Genomic DNA, 21053 nt, shown 5'->3' with positions numbered 1-21053 from the left:
GTGTAAAAATTGAAATTATGAGACAATTAAACACATGTTTATATTAATTAAAATCGACACATACCAACGAACAAACTAGGTAATGACAACTAACAAAACTGCTGCCAAATCTATAAGGAGCATAATTGTCAACTTACAAAAACCGAAATTAGGAGTTTAGCCAGGCTAAGTCGATGTTTGCTAAACCAATGGAAAATTAATATTTACGTTTCGAGGTTGTTTGATTAATCTATCAGAATATCATATTTACTTAGATGGTGAATATTATTTTCATGCGTAGTAATTAAGATAGTAATTAAGATACGCACACGCATACGCAATTGTGATTTCAACTGATTCAATTATTTTTTACGTATTCTAGAAAACGTAAGCAAGAATCCCCCAGAACGTTTTAGAATGGGTCCATCGAATGCCTGGTAAGGGCGTCTGGAACATTCGATCGAATCTACGTGTTGATTCAGCAAACATCGTTTTAGTTAGATTCAAACTTTTATCCCACTCTTTGCATACTAACTAATGTAATTTACGTAATTCTGATAACCGTTTACTAACTTTTTTGACAAGTACATTTGGGGCCTGCCTAGAATTTTGGTTCCTAACGCTTATAATGTTATTAGCGTCAAGGTGTGTATATATTAGATTGTCCGAAAAGTGTCTTTCTTTTACAGCAACGCATCTTTATACAAACCTAATCTGTCGAACGTTGTAGTCTTTATCTTGATAGAACAAAATGGATCCTACGTAATTCAATAAAATAGTATAAAACGGAAAATATTATGCATCCATTATTTCCTTATAAAACGAAAAAAACTTTTCGGACGACCTAATGTATATAGATTTTCAGATTGTTTTCACATTTCAACAACGTAATCATGACAGTTGTGCTATATTACAATGCTAATCTACATTATTATAAAGAGGGAAGCTCTTCTTCTGTTTGTTCGAGGCCACTTTAGAAATTATTTTATCGATTTGTATAATTCTTTCACCGTTGGAAATTACATTTCCTCCAGATGGACATGGGCTATAGCGTAAATAAAATAAAATATATTTTATTACGCTTACTCATCAGAGAACACAGCAGCGAGCATAAATATGACACGAGTCGGATTAACGAAGCTTGGTTTCCACCGTCTGGTTATATCGATTTCTGTGACAAGTGACAGTAAATTTTGAATCGCGCACGTTCGGGAGGACAGCTCATTGAAAGAGGGGATGCAGCAATATTGTGACCATAGATAATAAATAGATAGAAAAGAATAGAGCTGGGTAGAAAGAGAACGCTGCATAAACCTCTTGTATTCTTGTCTAATAACGCATGCACGTTCGTATCGATTAGACAAGGACAGAAGATGCTTCTATACAACGTTCTCTTTCTATTTCGATATTGCGTTCACTTACAGGTAAACACATATGGGCCGTAACCCGCGTATTCTATCATTATAATATCTATAGTTGCGACGCTACAAAGTTGCTTTACGTTGTACTAAAGATGACTCTAAGATATATTCCAAATTAAGACGAGAGTCGCTCTCTAAGATGTTTCGTTTCGTTCGGATCAGAATCGACTCTTACATTATACATGTTGAGGTTGAGGTTGACTGATTGAAGTGGATGAATTTGTAATAGAGAAGTATATTGAAATAATTAAGGGTATAAGTATAAGTATAATGTATAAGTTTATACTGATTCAGATTTTTACTCTCTTAGTGTTACTAGACAATGGAATGATAGGGAGCACATATTTATAATAAAAGGACATTACCAAAAAAGTTAACCTTATAGCTTTGGCTAGAGGCTACAGGAAACATAAATAGAGATCTGTTTATTAGTTCCTTTGTTGTTAGACATTGCAACCGAAGACATAATGTATACTCAAGGGTACAATAATATGCACCGCTCCTTATGTAGAATATTTTTGCGTAATAGCAGTCTCTAGCTCACAAATATAAATAAATAAAGATGTAGAGTTTTTCTCGAAGTAGTTACTTCAACAATGCATAATATCAAAAAATAAATAGAGAAAAATATCAGTTTTCCTAGTTCTACGTGGACGAAGTCGTGAACAACAGCTAGCATATACATGAAAGCTTGTTATGCTAGGTGTTCAAATACTTTCGTGAGCCACTGTATATCTAAAAAAGAGCAATATTTCTATAGTGTAATATGTCTTTCCTAAGTGTATTAAAACACTGAAAGAAATGGAACGCGATAGTCGTGAATTATCCGCGAACTTTTGTTCTGTATAATATATGATATGATAAAACAACAATCTTGATAACGCAATATTTGTGAAACTTACATTATACAGCGGTTAAACACATTTTAAATTGCCTTAAATATAGAGAGTTTCTTCTAATAATACTCTGAATGAAACTCGCAGTGACAATAAACAAATGTTTGAAAAACACGACGTTAGATAACGAAATTCAATATCTCCGTAGTACTTTCAATCTTACCATAACCATAGATAACCCCTAATAACCATGGATAAATTGTGCCTGCAATTGATGTGACGTTAAACCTATTATAAAATAAATAAAAAAATTAATGAATTGACGCGATAGTGACGAATTGGCAACCCCGTTTCGAAGATGAGATTTTTCAATTGTTCGCAATGCTTGACCGGCGCGGAGGAAACAAGTTCTTCGCAAATCTCGTCATTCAAGACAACGGACCCTTTGGTCAGCGACAAACAGCTGTCGAAACGTGTGCCACGTTCGAAATCCAAGAGAAAAGTCGCATGTGCCAGTCCTGGATCACGATTTGTAGCAATGATTCGTTCGTTACGCGCTTCGTGGAAACGAAGCAGGAGTTCCAGACCGGGAACAAGGTTAGAGAGTCGTCGAAAATCTAGAAAACGGCAGATGACGAAGAAAAGTAGCGAGAGAAATAGATTTGACGTTAGTTGTGGGTCGAAACGAGGCAAAGGCGTGACTTTCGCGAGACCTGTGGTCAAAAAAGTCGATTCAAAGTCGGCGATTCTTGCGGTAAATGTCGAAGCCGGATTAACTAACGGGAAGGAAAAAGATGGAAAGGGAAATAGCAAACTCAACCGGGAGGAGTTCGAACGTGAATACTACGAACAACTGGAAGCGCTGAAGTTTCTCATCGAGCCGCCAGCTTGTTTCAGGACCGACGAAACCAAGCAGAACTTCGAAAACAAACTAAACACGTTGGATTTTAGGAGGATGAATACCGTTGCCATTCCGACCAGTGAATTTTCTGAACCCACTGCAGTTTTACATAGCTGGGGTTACAGGCGAATGAAAAATTCTGTGCCCCGTAGCAATGCTGGAACACTTCGAATAAAAAAATCTAATTTTAAAAAATTCTACTCTGACGCGATAGACGATACGCGATCGAATATCGAGAGGAGTATGATCCATTTGTTCGATCGAGCGCCTATTTTGAAGAACAAAAATGTCGAGGCTGTTCGTGGTATCCTCTTCAATACCAATAACAGTAAAACTGTTCGTTTCAAGGACGAACATGACGACAGAGAAATGCTAGATGAACAAAAGTTTATAAACAGAAATATGAATATCGAGGACGAGCAATACAACATAAGTTCGAGGAAAACGTCGAAGGAGATGGAACGTTGCATGATACTTGAGGGAACTGATGTAGTTAAAGAAATTGTCGGAGGTGACACTTCGCTGAACGACAGGTGGATGAAGGAAGATGTCTGTTTTGATGAAAACTTCGATACTCTATTTGATGTCGCTGTAACGAACGGTATGGTTTCAATTGATTATTCGAGGCGAGGGGTTTATCTTATTTATCACATAGTTATATTATAAGTTCTTTTATTCCTTTTATGTGTATAATATGATATTGTATTCTATAGAATAGAGATCAAAGAATAGAGATTGTGCTATCTGAAAAAATATATCGGGAAAATTACGAGTAGAGTTTATTCTTTACAATTTGAAGAATCTTCTGCAATTTATTGAATAGTAAATCAAATATACGATAAATAAAATACAAAATTTGTTAAAGATCTAGTATACCGGGCATTCGAAAAGGATTTTTCACCATAGTGTCATTCTATACTTCTCAGTCGGTGAAGATTTATAAAAGAAGTTGCCACTAAATTGATCTGAACTTCGAAATTCAAGATCAAATTTATTTTATGGCATCGTTATTCTACTCATCATGAGAATAAAAGGTCTGAGTCGGAACTCAACCGTGCTCTTGAGAAACAATGTTAAAGTTCCATTAGTTTTCGAACTCACATTATTTGTAATGTATTTGTATTTTGCACGAAAGATTGCATCTATTGTCGCATGTAGATGTCATAGAACCATCATTATACATTCTATATCTTTCTTTTTTTACTTTCTTGAATAGCTAGTGTCAACTATAGTGAATGGGAATTCCACAAATGAGAAGCAAATTTGTACCCAATTAACCATAATTCAAACATTTGATTCAAACATTAGCAAACCGTTTGATATAGCATTATATGAAGTACCATCGTGCATAAAGTACATGTAGGTCTGTGTCGTGGTACAATTCAAAGCAGTTTACTTACAAGAGAATCCCGTGACCGATAGACACTGATTTTGATGAAATTTCGCACAAATATTCATTTAAATATACTTCTCAGGAAATCAATCCTTTCATTCGAGCTGTTCGTTCTATGTAAGTGGTTATAAATCGTAAACGACGAAAGATATCAAAGAATCTTTGAAATAAACGCTGTACTGTGACTTCAGATCGACAGAGTTGTGCGTAATACGAATATCAGAGTTCCCTTATCAGTAGACAAGGACGTAGAAATTACAAATATGTTGCATTTAATCGTCTAAAGGTAAATAAATGGAGCCGGTATGGTTCCCGATGATTCCTGCTTAAACATGGACGATGAAGCGTCCTTGGTTAAATCTTTCAACTATCGCACGGGGATTTCTGTAAACCCGAATTCTGGCATTTTGTCGACTCAGGGTGTTACTGCTTGCAAAAACAGCATACGTTCGAAACGATTCGCCCTACAGTTTACTAACATCCAACGGAAGTTCATCGAACGGCATGATCGTTTAAATACAGATCTTTTCGCGAATGATACGTAGCACTGTTGAGAAGATGATTCCTACTCGTCGTGCTATATTGTATAAATCCACTAATGAGTAAGCCTAGCAAGAGCGACCACTTCTTTCGCTTCTTACCAATGGACGTGAGATCGGTCTGTTTCCGGATGGCCAGTAATATGACGTATTGCTACTATTTGATCTTTAACACTAGAACTACCGATATTTAACACGAAACTATTTCTATCAAAACCAGTGAAAATGACTGGTCTTTAAAAAATACCTAATGATAGAATATTTTTATATTTATTGATTTATTACTTTCCTACAGATTCCTTCTGTTTCATGTTACGTGGTACATTTTTGGTATTATTAATCCATCTGGGACCATCATCCCTAAACACATTTATAAGATAGGGTCGACACATTTATAAAATTGTAGGACCAGTCATTTTAATTGATATGGTCTTTCTAGTGTTAGCAACTAGCGATCTAGCGATCGATCCGGAATTTTTCTGATAACTGATATCATCATATCGAATGATACGCCGTAAAAATTTTAAAAACGTGTGGCAAGTTTTACAAAACGAGAAAACTGATTAATTGGAGTTCGATAAACAGATTGCACGACCCTTTTACACTTTGACAAGTATCAGTCATTTTGACTGCTATTGATACAAGTAGACTTGATACAAAATTATTTTGAGTTTGAATACATAAAAAACAAAATAAAATTCATTATATTATTCTTTTAATTATCGTTGCGTAGAAAGTCATTACACTATTGCGGAAAAAAGATATAATACGAAGTAGGAATTTTAAAATAAATTTGTAAAATCAGTCAATTTGACCGGTGTGGTAGTTCTAGCGTTAAATCGACAATCTAATCGCTCAACATCAGTTTAATTTGGAACCTTTTGGAAACATAGTGATCTTCCATCGTCCTTCACCGAATCGCGGTATATTTCACAAGTCAAAGAAGAATTTTGTCCTGCTTTATCAATAACACACTATTTATTATCATTATTACTACTATTGACTATAATAATAATAATTATTATTTGCTTTGTGTCTAACTGGAAAATAACGCGTTGTAAGTAACGTGAATCCTTAAACTAATGGAATTTTAACATTCTTCTGCAGGAGAATGGTTGAGTTGTGACTTATTGCTTTGAGAATTTTTATCCTCGCAATGTATTGAATACAATGTGATAAAAGATTTGACTATGAATTTCGAGATCAAGGGCAATTTTGCGGCACCTTATTTTTACAGATATTCACCGGTCGTAGATGTAGAATGATAGTCGCGATAAACCATCTTCGAACACCTTGTACAATGAAACGTTATTGGTAGAAAAGAACTGTTTATATATTTTCAAGCTACAGTACGATAATTATACAATGATTAATATTTTCGTAGAATGAGCAATACAATATTTAAATGACACAGAAATAGAGATACAGAAATAGAGCTGTGTCCGCATATTAATAGGAATAACTGTATTATATTATGGATTATCTATAATCTAACAATACTAATTGATGGTTAAGATAATGGTTAAACGTTCTTATGTTTCAAATATGAATTTTGTCTATTTATTGTTAACATACTTTACAAATTTTGTTTTTGTTTTTGAAAAGATCCTAACCACGGGTTAAGAATCTTTAAACTACGTAAAAATTACTGATAGTCAGACGCGATAACGAATTTAATCGACTCGACTCATTAGTCTCCATTGAGAGGGTTTAGTTTACAGCACCTTCGAGCATCTCTGCTTTTTCTTCTTAGAACCGAGGATGAGCTTTCAAAGCTTCACGTTTTACAGTTTTCTATACATATATACTTTATAAGTATATGGAAATTAGCATTTTCAGCTGCAAAACACAGTTACGATTCTATCACTATTGTGTTGATCATGTTTTTTTTTTTATTTCAGAAGTTAATAATTATAACAAATTACATTAATAGAAGTATGAATAGAGCATATGCAAATTCACTTCAGCAATTCGTTTCGTTATTGCAATAAACTTGTTATAAAGACATCTTAAGACTTTTAATGTAATTGTAATTTAATGTAATTGTAACATGAGAAATGCAAAATTTAAATATCATAATAGTAAAATAACTTTTTACGAAGAAACAGAATTTTCTTCTGTTAAAGAAGTATTCTGATAAAGAAGTATTCTTTGAAGAAATCTCAAAACTTTCCCTTTTATTTCTAACATTTTTTATTTTATTTTTAACAATTTTTTATTAAACTGTCGACAATGGATATATTAATATACATATATGAGCTATTTTCTTGGTACAAAAAAGCTAGAGGTTACATATACCGTAGTAAGTCTCACAAGTGTCCATCTCTATTTCAGGAAGTCTTTATTTCATGCTTTGTGTTGGAATACAACGATATTTCACGCTTAGGGATAAGTACCCATACGCAGACACCCACACAGGCATTTGAATAGGACATTTACACAGGTCATACTCATTACTGTATAGAGAGTGGGGCTCAAAGTATTTAAGGGGTCATGGGTCACTATCTAGCCTAGTCTGAGGGTAACTGGCCAACAATCAACAATTCTTGTATACGTCAGGTTCTGTAGTTTCTGTTTAATAAACATTACTGAATATTATTTCAACACAAACATTGTGTCTTCCAAAGGTTATTAACCTTAACTTCTAGATTAAATTCTAACACTTTGATTGACTTACTTTAACTAAAAATTCTTCTGCAACAACCGTATCGGTAACCTTTTCTCCGTTATCTATATTATTTCTATTCGGTATAGCGTTCATTATTCAGAATTCTTTCATATAACTTTTATTATCCACAATCTGTTTGTTACAGTTTTTATTATCCATGATCTATTTGATATATTTTAGTATCATTTTTATTAGAAAATGGTAAAACTGCAGAAAGACTGATTAGGCTCTGATTTCGATGATTTTTGCATATGTTGTAAAACTCAACATTTCGAACAACATAGTTCTATACATATAAAGGCTGAACTCTCCTAGTTTTCGAGATATTCGCGAAAAACTGCCGGCATTCGACATTGGATTCGGCCTATAATTGTGCGTCTGTGACAGCGTATGCGTTAGCAGGGATTCGCGGCCACGAGTCGCTTGTCTTCTGTTTATAAACGAGAGTCAGCAAGTTTGAAGACCGCGTACACAATATGCATGTGCGATATCGTCGAATATCATCAATATATTTAATGTTTAATTTTTTAATCCGACCGCTTCTCAGAAGTCAGCAACTCTTGCGTGAAATAATAACAAATTAATTATAAAAACAATGGCTGAATAAATAATTGATATTATTTTACGAAATAGTATTATTGCCATTTTATGCAAGCGTCGCGGATTAAAAAATCTAACCCAAAACCATTAAACTAACAAAACATGATATTAATTTTTAAGTGAATTATAATAGACATTCCCTGCGTGCTCGCATATGCACATTATGCACGGGTCCTTTATGTTCACTCGACCCTCGTTTGTAAACAGAAGATAAGGGACTGCCGGCCGGCAACTAATACTGACGCATATTCTGCGACAGACGCGCAACGATAAGTAAAATACATTCTAATCGTACAGGCAGTTTTTCACAAATATCTCGGAAATTATGCGAGTTCAACCACACGTATGTTCTAATAGTTATAATAGTTTATAGGTTGTATTGTTATTTTACAAAGATATGTGAAACATTTTATCATATATTTTTAATTCAGTTCTAATTAAAATTAGTCTAGTTATCTCCATAAAGAGATTATTTTAAAGTACATCATAGATTCTTCGTCACAAAACAAATTACGAATTATAGTTATATTACTTTTTTAAATTGATAGGTTACAATTTTTTTTTTTAAACAACTGAGCAAATTACAAATTACTGCTGTAAGTTCTAAAAATCTCTAACATTATATGAGCATATTAATGTACATATGAGCACATTTTGTGTTCATAGATGACAATGTATAATATATTATCATAAATAAAAATAGTACAGATAATTATTATAAATATTCATGGACTGTATTTATGTAAGTAGTTACGATGAACAAGTTCACATAAAAATAGACGCAGTATTAAAAAGAAATCCTGGTTTGTCCGAAATATGTAAAATTCTCAAATATATTAGATGATAAAGCTAAATTATATATTTACCACAGCAGTATTGGGCCAATTACAAAAATGCATCCGTTACATTCTGTTCCGTATTCCGGTGCTACATATTTGGAAAAGTTACTTATGATTTATCCTAATGCCAATTTTGACGCTCCGCTATAAATAAATTGCTAGTTAAAATAAAATTGCTAAACAGATCAAATACAGATGTAACGAATCAAATAATGTTGTAAATCTATACTGAACACGTTATTCATAAGTTGTACATACTTTCCGTTTACATATTTGTATTTATCGTACATATACGTATATGTTTGATACATACTTAACATGCATAAATTTTATATGTATAAACATGCGCAACCTATTTATGGTTCAACGACATTAGTTGAGGGTTAAATACCTTGTATTAGATTGTTTTATATCGTCCCCTATTTATATCGGGTTTCTTAACAAAAGTTTGACATAAAATTACCGAAAAAGCGTACAAAATCAATAGTTAACGTATCTTTTCTTGTTTTCTGTTATTTTTTCCATTTGGAGATTACTCTTCTATCTAGTATTAACTAATCTATACACATTTTGTTACATAAATCTTTATTCTAATTTTTAAGTAAATACTTTTGGATAAAGTTACGAAAGGTCTCGCTAGCCGATCGGCACAAAATTTGGAGGTGTCGCGGAAAAGGGAAAGGGGATAGACCGCAAATGTAAAATTTTAGTTTCAGGTATTTATTCCGAGATATGAACAAGAAAACCTTCCAGTATTATACATTTATTTCTACCTATACAGGCATTATCAAACTGCTGTAGTAGCTGCCATCGTTGACTGTCGAATAGACGATGATACAGTAGCTCAGTGTAAACCAGGTTATTGTAACTTTGGTCGCTCAAAGGATGTTCTGTATTTTATCTAATTATTTTTTAAAAGTGACTAAGCAATCAAATGCTGACCAGAATTAGGATTAATATTCTTACTAATCGAAGCCAGCTTGAAAAATGGAAACTAAGGTCAATCGCCGGTTAATTATTAATAATAATTATTATTAAATATAGTAATAATATATATTAAATATATACATATAATTATATTTAATATAAGTTATATATAATTAAATATAATTATATATATATATATACCTAGTTATATACTATTACATAACGCAACATTTTGCGGCCACCGAAATTAAAACGTAATGTAGCTTAAAAAGAGGTGGTCGGATTGTAAATGGAACACGCTGTAGATACTGAGGCCGATTTCGCTATTGTTAGTAATATCTGTATAAGCAGCATTCAATGTATAATATCGAAAGCTATTTATTCATATCTCGGAAACTAAATAAATACTCGGAGTTAAAATTTTATATGTGAGGTTTCCATTTTTTCATCATCCCTCTCAAATTTCATCTCGATCGGTCATTAGGGCCCTTCGAAACTACAACCAAATATCTCTGCACCGGTTCGGTAGACCAAAATTATGCTTGGTACGTATTTTGTTATAATAACAATTAGTGAAAAATATTTTAATGAAAACAAATAAGTAAAAAATGATGGAATCTATGAAACAATTTAATATTTCTAAAAATTACAATGTTCTACCTTAAATAGGCTGTTATTATACGTAATATCTGAAGGCGCATTTTTCTTCTTTACCTATATCCAAAATCTAAATGTTACAAAGTTCTAAATATATTAGGCGACCACTAACGATTGGTGTGCAGTGGTAAATGTGTCGAATAAATTCGACTGAGATGTATTAACGCCAGTTACATGGGAGCGGCGTCATGGCCCAAAGGGGCCAAGCCCCCATTTCCGCAGCCCTATCTTGCATCTCTCGTTCTTTGCGTTCTAGGTGTTCAGAAGCCGAATCCTCACGAGGAATTCCTACGATCATTTTAGTATTTCGGTTACGTCATTAATCGGCTCGATGTCTTTTGTCGCTTGTCACATAATAGCTTATGTAATTGTTACTCATATATACCATCAACCATTGTTCCTCTATTTTATGCTTTGCTCTTTTGTTCAATTTATCGTTGTTGTTTAATACTACAACTTATGCCAATTTAGGATGAATATAATGGGTTTAAACTTTTAAGTTTTTGAAACAAAGCTTTTAAAATAAAGTAAAGGGTGCCTTTTTTTATAAATTGTAATGTTTCATAAAACTATTTTACGCTGCAGATAAATCAGTAATTTATTAATGACATAATGAAATATGGAAAGAAAGTAAGTATAATAGAGTATAGCGAGAGGCAAGTTTTTATAGAAATAATATTTATGTAAGATAATGCAAAGCTTAAAATGGGAAGAAATGAGTCGTTAGATCGTATTTTTAACATCTACTAAAATTTTTGCAACCAACCAACTTTACTCAAACATTATAAAATCCATTCTATACCTTAATCTACAATTATATGGTTTGGTGTGACTGTAAACAATTAATTAAACAAAATATATATGTTCTAAAAAATATACCTGCCATGCCGTTTGTTTTGTAAAAATGAACATCTTACATGCTATATGAAGTTTAAAAAATTTTTTAGTTTTCAACTTTTTAATTTTCTACAATCATTTTTTTAAGTTTTATTTGATAAGAGTAAAGAGAAACAAAAGCAATGTTCGCTACGACATCCGATATATTGATGAACGTCAAAAGGACGCGTGCGGAACCATAGTCTTGCCGACCTAATTTTCAATGTAGGCAGAAAAATCAATCTGGACAAAATTCAATTTTTTTGTACGTGGCATATTTGAAATTCCTGTTTTCCATGCCTTTTACTTGAATTACTTTACTTGATTCATGATCTCGTTTATATTTATTCAAGATAATAATACGAGGCAAAAATAAAATAAATTCAATATTAACATAAGTCAGTTGAATGTAGGATAATATAAAATTACAGCTATGCTGACGTAACTGATCAAATACCCTTTAAAATAGAATAACTTTTTAAAATATGGACTAAACTACTTGTTTCTTTCTTTTTTAGTAGTTAAAAGCATTAGTTTATGACATGATGACGTGAAAGAAATTTTTGAAAAAAATTGCAGTTGATCGGAATCAAGGAGAAAAAGGTAAAGGTCGCCTTTTACAACCTTTTTATCTAGATCTGCACTGAAAACTTAAAACATTTAAAATGTTTTAAACGTTTATGTCAGTTATATTACACACACACACACACACGCGCGCGCGCGCGCGCGCAAACACACACACAATTGACATAACACGTCAATGGTCAAAATAGTATATTTTCATAATTGCCGGCATAAAATTAGATTCTTACATTTTTCGATGCCTATCGCTTGTTTCCGCATTAACCGATTTGAACACAACTTTCAGCATATGTATATACACATACATAAAGGCATCGAACAGTGTAAGAATCTTTAGAGTTTTACATTTAGAATTATGCCGGAAGTTGTGAAAATATAGTATTTTCTCCATTAGCCTGTGTAACTCATAGAAACCTTAACCGATTCTGATGAGATTTCTATTTTGTATATAACTAAGTAAGTCTATAAAGTTCATTGTTTAAATTTCCATTATAGGCTCAAATAAATAAATAAATATGTTTCAAAATAATTCTTAAAGATACAGGGTATGTATATGTTTTGTATTATTAGCAATTCAGATGATGAACTAATAGTGTTTCCTTTGTGGTTAACAACAGGCGCTCCCACTTTTATAATTGTTGCAGTTGTCCTTCACTCTTCAATAATTTCACGTTAGTCGAGTCTCGTCATCAAGTCGATTACATAATTAAGAAGTGTTATACAATAGTTATCGCTGCCTGACAGCCACTTTTCAGGTAAAGTTAAGCAAACAGAATGGAAAGTTTTAATTTTATATAAGTTAAATGAGCAATTATAGTTGGAAGCTTCAATAGTATAAAACCAAACGCAATATTTTATCAGAGGAAGAATAACAAATACTGAACAATAATAATAATAATGAGAATAATAATTTAGATTTCTACGAGGTGTCTCATTTTAATGAATCCACGTAATATCCCCTAAACTAGAGGTACGTTATTTGAAAAAGTGTTTCAAATAAAACTTATTTTGTTTCGAGGATGATTTTATGACAGTCACAAATCTTATCTAGATAGACGTGCCTGTGGGACTTTAAGGTGGCCTTAGGTTTTCGTAAATGGAATTATGCATCAATTTTTTATACATCAATCGATGCATTTTTAATTCTCTACAAAAAAGTATTGGGTCAAAAAATTATTAGTTTGCAAAATATTTTAACTTTAATCTTGTAAGACTTGTGGTATGAAAGACAAAAAAAAGATAATGCAATGCTTTTATGTTTATGTTCTCTTTGTCGTTCATACATTTAATTCGATGAAATTAATATTGAAATATCTTTTAAACTAAGCATTTAACAAGGCATTTTCATAGGTAGCTATAAGTACCTACCTCCGTACCTTTTTATAATATCAATGAAAAGTCGTTTACGAACGAAATGAAATAGTGCACATAATCTTAAACTTAAATTACTTTATAACTTGAAAACTAAATCTGGGCGGCGGCGAAGTGTATAAGGCAAAGTTAATTAGGATGTTCACCTTGGCAACATATTTGAAGAATCATTGAAATCGGTGAGGTCGCTGCTATATATTTCCAATAATTATCAATTTCTTAGTTATAATACAAAAGGGAAGAATTTGTTTGCAGTATAAAGTATTTTTAAATGCATTTTATAAAACTAATGCAATAGCATAATAATTTGGGGATTTTTATATCGAAATCGTGTAATTTAAATCACATGAGACATGAAAATCTGTAGAATTCATATATATTTTTCGATAGAATATTAAATTAATTATGTTATACAGCAATATCATTATAGAATTCTAATTGTAATGGAACATTTGAACCATTTTTATCATAATTCGATGTAGATATTTATGCATTTATGGGAAATCCAAAGGTACGATAATACACAGAATTCGCACAGTATATTATAAAATATATACAATATATTATAAAATTCAAGTGTATGTTCAATTCAAAGTATAGTATTCGTAATTTTAAGAGTTAATAAATTTAAGGAGTGAAACAATTCTGTACGTAAGTTCCATTTATGTCGTTATATTCATTAAAATATAAATTTGTATAAACATCCGCAGTATATTTATAGTATTTATTTATAGTAAAATTTACGAAAAGTATGAAAAAAAGAAAAAGTTATAAGATAATAATGTTAAAGTATTTAAAAGATAGGTAGTATTGCGATATTTTTACATAAATCTTATATTATTTGATCGAGTGTTCTTTAAATATCTGTTAAAATGATATCATTCAATAACATAATAGGGATATCACGCTACGTAAATCAATATTGTTCGTGAGAACTGTCCTGTCTGAGTCCCGGGGAGTCGTTGCATTATATGTAGCTTAAAAGGAACAGTAGAACCTTTTGAAATCTTGAAAAGTAAAACCTAATTAGGGAGTTATTCATTTTTGAGCAACAAAGAGGAGGGAAATCACATAATGTTCGAACGAAAAAGCATCAAAATTACTCCCTTTCTTGTCACGAAATTTCATTTTCTTCTACTGTAGCAGGTTTCTATAAAAATTTTCCTACGTTGCTTTAATTATTATAAAAAGACTTGAATATACAAAAATATATAAAGATATTTTATAAGTAATAAAAAAGATAAATATGTAATGTATGTCATATTTATTTAATAATCGTTGTAAAATTGTGTGCATGTTTGAAGGAAATTAATAGTTTTTCAATAGTATTTTCGAAATTAATTACGTTTTACTATAATGTAAATATGTTCATTTTTATGATAACATACAATAATTAAAATTTTTCCTTTTTTCATATAAATTTGTTTCTTGACATTAAATTATTTCATTTTTTATTTCGATATCATTTACTACTTAAATTATCGTAGAATTCTTGACCTATTGGAAATAACGATAAAGAAATGTCGAACTGATTGAAGTTTTAAAATTGTTCAGTTACTTTTAAATACATCTTTCTTTTCATTATCTCTTATAAGTTAAACATTCTATAGTAATTTAAGTAATTGTAAATAAGAAATTCAAATTGACTAAATATTTGACAGAATTATTTAGTATTTTAATTAGACATCCATATTAACAATTATTTATCTTCGCTGCTATCTTCTTTCTTTGTTCCAGGAAAGGTTATACCTTTTTTATCTGAACGTTAAAAGTTGTCGTATGGAATGTAATTTCTTCAAACTCAATAAGGACATCAGTTCTATTTCTCTCGCTATGCTAATAACTCTTTTCAATCCAACAAAAAAGTTTAAAGTGTAATTTAGTATTGCTATTATATCTGAAAGATTCGTCATTTTTATATAATTTTGTCCTTTACTCGTTACGTTTCGAGTTATACAAAAGAGCAAGATAATTTGAAAATATCCAATATACTTGATTAAATGTTGTTAGAACTCCCATAATATTTAAGCGTTTTTATATGCATGCTCATTTTCTATATTATTAGATTTATTTAATCACACAAATAACAATTTCAACGTTATAATGTAGTTAGAAAAAAGTAGACTTTTAAACTTATTACAATGGTTCATTAATGTGTTGGTAGTTAAAGCAAATCTTAGTTTCAATTACATAAATCAAACTGTTGAATCGTAGCATGAATTGTTAGTGTTATTACAAAACTTATTATTTGACGCATGTTATAAATCAAATAATATAAACAAACTCTTAATATCAAATAACAAATTCAATTTTATAGTTCTAATGGTTGAATCATTGTATTAATCAGGAAGCAAATCGTAACATTATTCATGTTCAATAATACAAATACGAGCGGGTACAAAAGTTTCATAATTCGAAACTTCCTGTTAATACACGGATACCCGATGGGTTTCCAAACTCATTTTTCTCGAAAATGAAGCCTTAAACGAAAAAATGTTGTTCTTACTTTATTTTTGCATGTAGAACCACCATGCGACCGCCTGTACTATCATTTCGGAGTATCCTATATGATACGTTGGTTTTCGAACGTCAATCGAAGTCATTCATCGATGTTTAAAACTTATATTCGAAATAGTTTTTCATATTTCCGCTGCATAAAGAGAGGAAATAGAACTCTCTTCCCACCGAGTCCCTTCAGTCTTAACATTTTAAATTTTAATTAGTCTTTTTCTTGTTTTTCTTGTGGTGCTTTATAAAAGAGAAAGAAGAGAAGAACCCAAATCTCTTGACAATATGAAGGATTGCATTAGGAATGTTGTCAACAAATTAAATATGCAAGTTTCCAGAGGGCGGAACTATTATTTAGGGACAGAATAAATCACTATATTGATGCCCGAGGTTACCTTCGAATACAGGAGATAACGGACAATTTCAAGAACGTTTAATGAAGATAAGTTTTGAACGGTAATAACTGACCTCGAATGACCTTCAAAGACCGTTATATTATACGCCAATGAATTCATCTTGAAATAGGCTACACACTTGGTTGAACGGAGGTCACCTTGAGATTTCGGAGGCACCTTCACTTAGATAAAATTTGTATTTACCATAACAATCCCCCCTGCTGCCTCGAAACAAAATAGTTTCTATTTGAAATCAATATTGAAATAAATAAATAATGGAATGAATAATTCGAGAAATAATTACATGGATGAGTTAAGATGAGACACTTTGTATTACACCAACATAAGAGAGAGAGAGAGAGAGAGAGAGAGAGAGAGAGAGAGAGAGAGAGAGAGAGAGAGAGAGAGAGAGAGAGAGAGAGAATTTCTCTATATTACATTACATTTTTTGAGAGGAAGAAGAAAGATATAAAAAATGTAGGCAGGGAGAGGTATTTTGGGTTTTTGTAAGTCTTCATTGATAAATGTTATGTAAATATATTTTCAATGATAAATCTGTTCTAGACTTTTACAAGTGAACTATGAAGAAAATTTGATAAATACAGAAAGTGATAAAATGAATCTTTACTATTTCATATCTTTCACCTTTACTGTGTCATGAATTATCACTTGTCATCGGTACACGAGATATTTAAGCTTACTTTAATCAGCTATTTGTCCTTCAAAAATTATTTTAGTACATTATTTTAGTTATGGTTTAGTCATGGTACATTTACTAATATTAAACTTGTATATTACATTTTGTTCTAGAAGAACATTACAACTAATGGCCCTCAAGTAAATGTGTTGTTCACTATAATGATTTAATTTGGAAATAGTTTGACCTAACCCCAATCTTAATCATGAGATGTACAACTCAATGATTTAGCTGAATACAATTCTGCTGCAATCAAATTATAGATATCATCAACAGTAACTGTGTAACATAATGAATGTTTTATAAAAAAAAGTTCAAATTTTTTGGACATAAATGACAAGTTTTAGACTCTTTGTTCGTTTTCCTGAAAAAAGAGAAACATTGATTTGATTGTTTAGATGTGAAACATGATTACTAACGTGACTACTAACAAATCTGATCGTATAATTTTTTTACACCGTGATTATAACATTTCCAATTTGTGACAAGCTATACCTGCACATTTTTATTGTCCTCTCCCAGGCTAGTTCATATCTACCCATAACGGAACGCGATCGAATAATATGACTAGTTACTAAAGAGAGCAATGTACTAAAAATCGAACGGCCATTCGATTTCCATTCAAATTATTGCGGATTGAATTCGTCGTGTGTCATGCGTGATGTAATGAAAAGTGTGGAAAATGGATGGGTGTGCTCAGAATCGTAGTCGTTCTGCCGGCATTGTTTACTCGGAAGGAAGTTCAACTCGGAAGTGGCACTATTCATGAATCTCATACGAGGGGCAGAGCGGCGTATATACACACACCTCGTGTGTTGACGTGTGTCAGAATCTCTACAAAGATTATTTAATGTGTAAGTGCACGTTTCACAGATGAGGCGCGGTGTATTTAATGCAACATGTATACGTATGCGTATATGTTTGACGTAAAAACGTCATTCAAGGGGCTGGCTGCGCAAGCGTAACTTGAAATTCTGTACACAGATCAGTGTCGGCTGATCTACAACAGCGTTTCTCAATCTTTTCTACGAGTTACGAGTTGACTAAAAAATTATTTGTATTTTTTATGAAATACTTGAAATCTCATACTTGATAAATAAAAATCACATAACCAGTTTAGAGTAGGTACAATATTTGTACAAGGAGTACATATGTGACACAAGTGTACATGTAAACTAGAGTAACTAGAGTAGAGTACAATATTTGTACAAGTAATAGGTACATTTTGTTTTATGTTTTAAATAAATGAATCGTCCATATAAATATATTGGCTTGCTCATATATTTAAAACCTTTTAAAAAATTGCAATCCAATAAATTTTCTGGTATAGCAGCATCAAGTTTGATAATGAGACAAGTGAAGGCGTTGAGTAACTTTTATACATTACAAGTCAGCTAGTAATCTTATTTCACATAAAGTTGTAAAATTTCAAAATAGAAGTTTGTAACTTTTGATTTGTAACTCGTCAACTTATCAATATATTATTAGTTACTAAATCGATGTGCAAGAGGACTCGGATGTTGATTTTTATACGATTAGGAAAAAGTGGAAATGCCGATTAATCTTGCAATGCATGGATTATCATTGAATTATTACTTTTATTCAGCGTATTGCTTTAATTTACTACTTATTGCTAAATATTATTGGAATTTTTTAATTCATTTTTTGTATTTTTGAAAGCACTTTTTATATACGTTCTTAAAGTAAAAAATGATTTGTAATGTCTGTGATTGGCGTTAGAAAAGAAATAATAATAATTATATTATTTAAGGAATAATTGGAAGTGAGAGTATACTGTTTTTCATATTTACTGAAGTATTCAATTTTAAATGATTTATGTTCAGAAAGTAATTGCTTTATATATAAATATTAACATATTTCTTCTATTTTTTTTTAATGAGAGTAGTAAATACTGGTGTATTTTTATTAAAATCAATATTAATATAATTCCCTTTCTGTGTCTAGAAATGGATTATGCACAGGAAAAATAATAGTATTTAATTATTATCTATCCAAATTTTTTATTTTCCACAGATAATCGTGAAAATAACGATCTTTTTCTTTGTAGCGTATGAACAATGATTTTTCGGCTGATGCATTTTTTGTCCTGTACAATATTTGATTATTAAATAGCACAAAATATTTTGTTCCTTATAAATAGATTTTTTAAGATTGTTTTGTTTATGTCATATAAATAATAATTTTTCAATTTTGATAAATAGTAAAGATGTTAATTTGGTTTACATATAATTCACAGCAAACTTCAAATATTTCAATCAACGTTATAATGCAACGTATCAATGCAACGTTACAGTATTTATTTTGCGAATAAATTAATTTTTACCAACGATATGTTTTTCCTTAACGATTATATTTCCCGCTTTACAATAGAATACTCTTTTGAAAACCGATTAATTTTACAATACACATCAGTAATTAAAATTTATCTGAAAGCAAGAAAATGCAGCACTATGCAAATATTTCATAACCAGTTGAACATGGAAATGCGACAAGCTTTACGAAGAATTATAAAGTTGATAACTACGTCAGAAATGAACTATAATTTAAATTTAATGCATTTATGCCCGTGTGAAAGCTGGAACTAATTTGATTTGTTATTGTATTGACTAGTTGTTATTTTTACTTCTAAAATCTAAAAAATTGAGTAGTAACTGTAAGCAATATTATATAGTAATATAGCAGAAAATAAAAATGAGTAACGATATAAATAATAATATTAATATTAGTATGAACATTGTATCGTTTCATATACAAAGAAATACTAATACCGAAGTAGTTTGTCAAAATGAAGGTCTTTTTATAATTTCGTAAAAGTTTTTCGTTCAAAACTTGGACAACTTTAAATCACATAAAATCATTATGTTTTTATGGAACTCTTTTTTCATTAAACAGATTTTTATCTTTCTTGTACGAAGTTAAATTTTTATAGTTTACCAAACATAGATGCATCCATTTGAACATTATTAACTTTTTGAATTATATGTATTAGGTTGTCCCAAAAGCTTCTTTCGCTTTATAAGGAAATAATAGATCCAGTAGAGACATTTTGTTCTATTACTACAGAATAGATAATACATGATTCAATAAAGTAGTATAAAACAAAAAATGTTGTGCATCTATTATTTCCTTATAACCGTAAGAAGCTTTGAGGATAACGTAATATATATTTTCAAATAGTAAATTGATAACAGGATCAAGTAAATAAAACATTATATATTTATGTATTCCATAATGGACAATTTTTTAAATGAACTCACAAACATCTAAATTTGGAAAAGAAGAAATATAGTTATTATATATTATACAGAAATATAGATAGTATCATAGATAGAAAATGTAAATGCATATACAGTGTGTCTAAAGCGCTATGACAATAAATTACACACACACACATATATAATATAATATTTAAATATTAACTTTTAAATCGACTTGAAATCCTTCAGTGTTACTGATAAAATCTACAGTTTAAAACACGTTATTTATCAAAATTTTGTTTAATCGGAAGAAGTCATTTAATGGAAGCTGTTCACAAGGTCTACTCCAAACAAATAGTAACATATTTTTCAATATCTCAATTTTTCAATATTCTCAAACAAACTTATCACAAAAATATTCAAGCAACTTGAAAACATCATGTTTCCATAAAATGAAAGTTTCTTTTCATTTAATAAATAAAGAAAGAGGTAGCCTGAAATTTGGTGATCGAACGTGTAAACGGGTAATGAACGCAGGAGAACAGTTTGAGAAACCCTGATATTCGTAAGCATGTATTATATAAACAATACATGTTGGCGATACCCGCGCGAACAGAGAATCGCACGCGTGGGTGGGGACACGAGC

General features: G+C 31.0%; 1 protein-coding gene across 1 annotated transcript in view; it reads left to right on the top strand.

Moving 5' to 3' along the window:
• Cap (Cbl-associated protein) overlaps positions 1-21053 on the top strand; it is a 491821-nt gene that overhangs the window by 308978 nt on the left and 161790 nt on the right. The window lies entirely within an intron of this gene.

Source organism: Bombus fervidus, chromosome 19 (assembly GCF_041682495.2).
Source record: "Bombus fervidus isolate BK054 chromosome 19, iyBomFerv1, whole genome shotgun sequence".
Classification (NCBI taxonomy): domain Eukaryota; kingdom Metazoa; phylum Arthropoda; class Insecta; order Hymenoptera; family Apidae; genus Bombus; species Bombus fervidus.
This window is presented reverse-complemented; position numbering and strand designations above follow the sequence as displayed.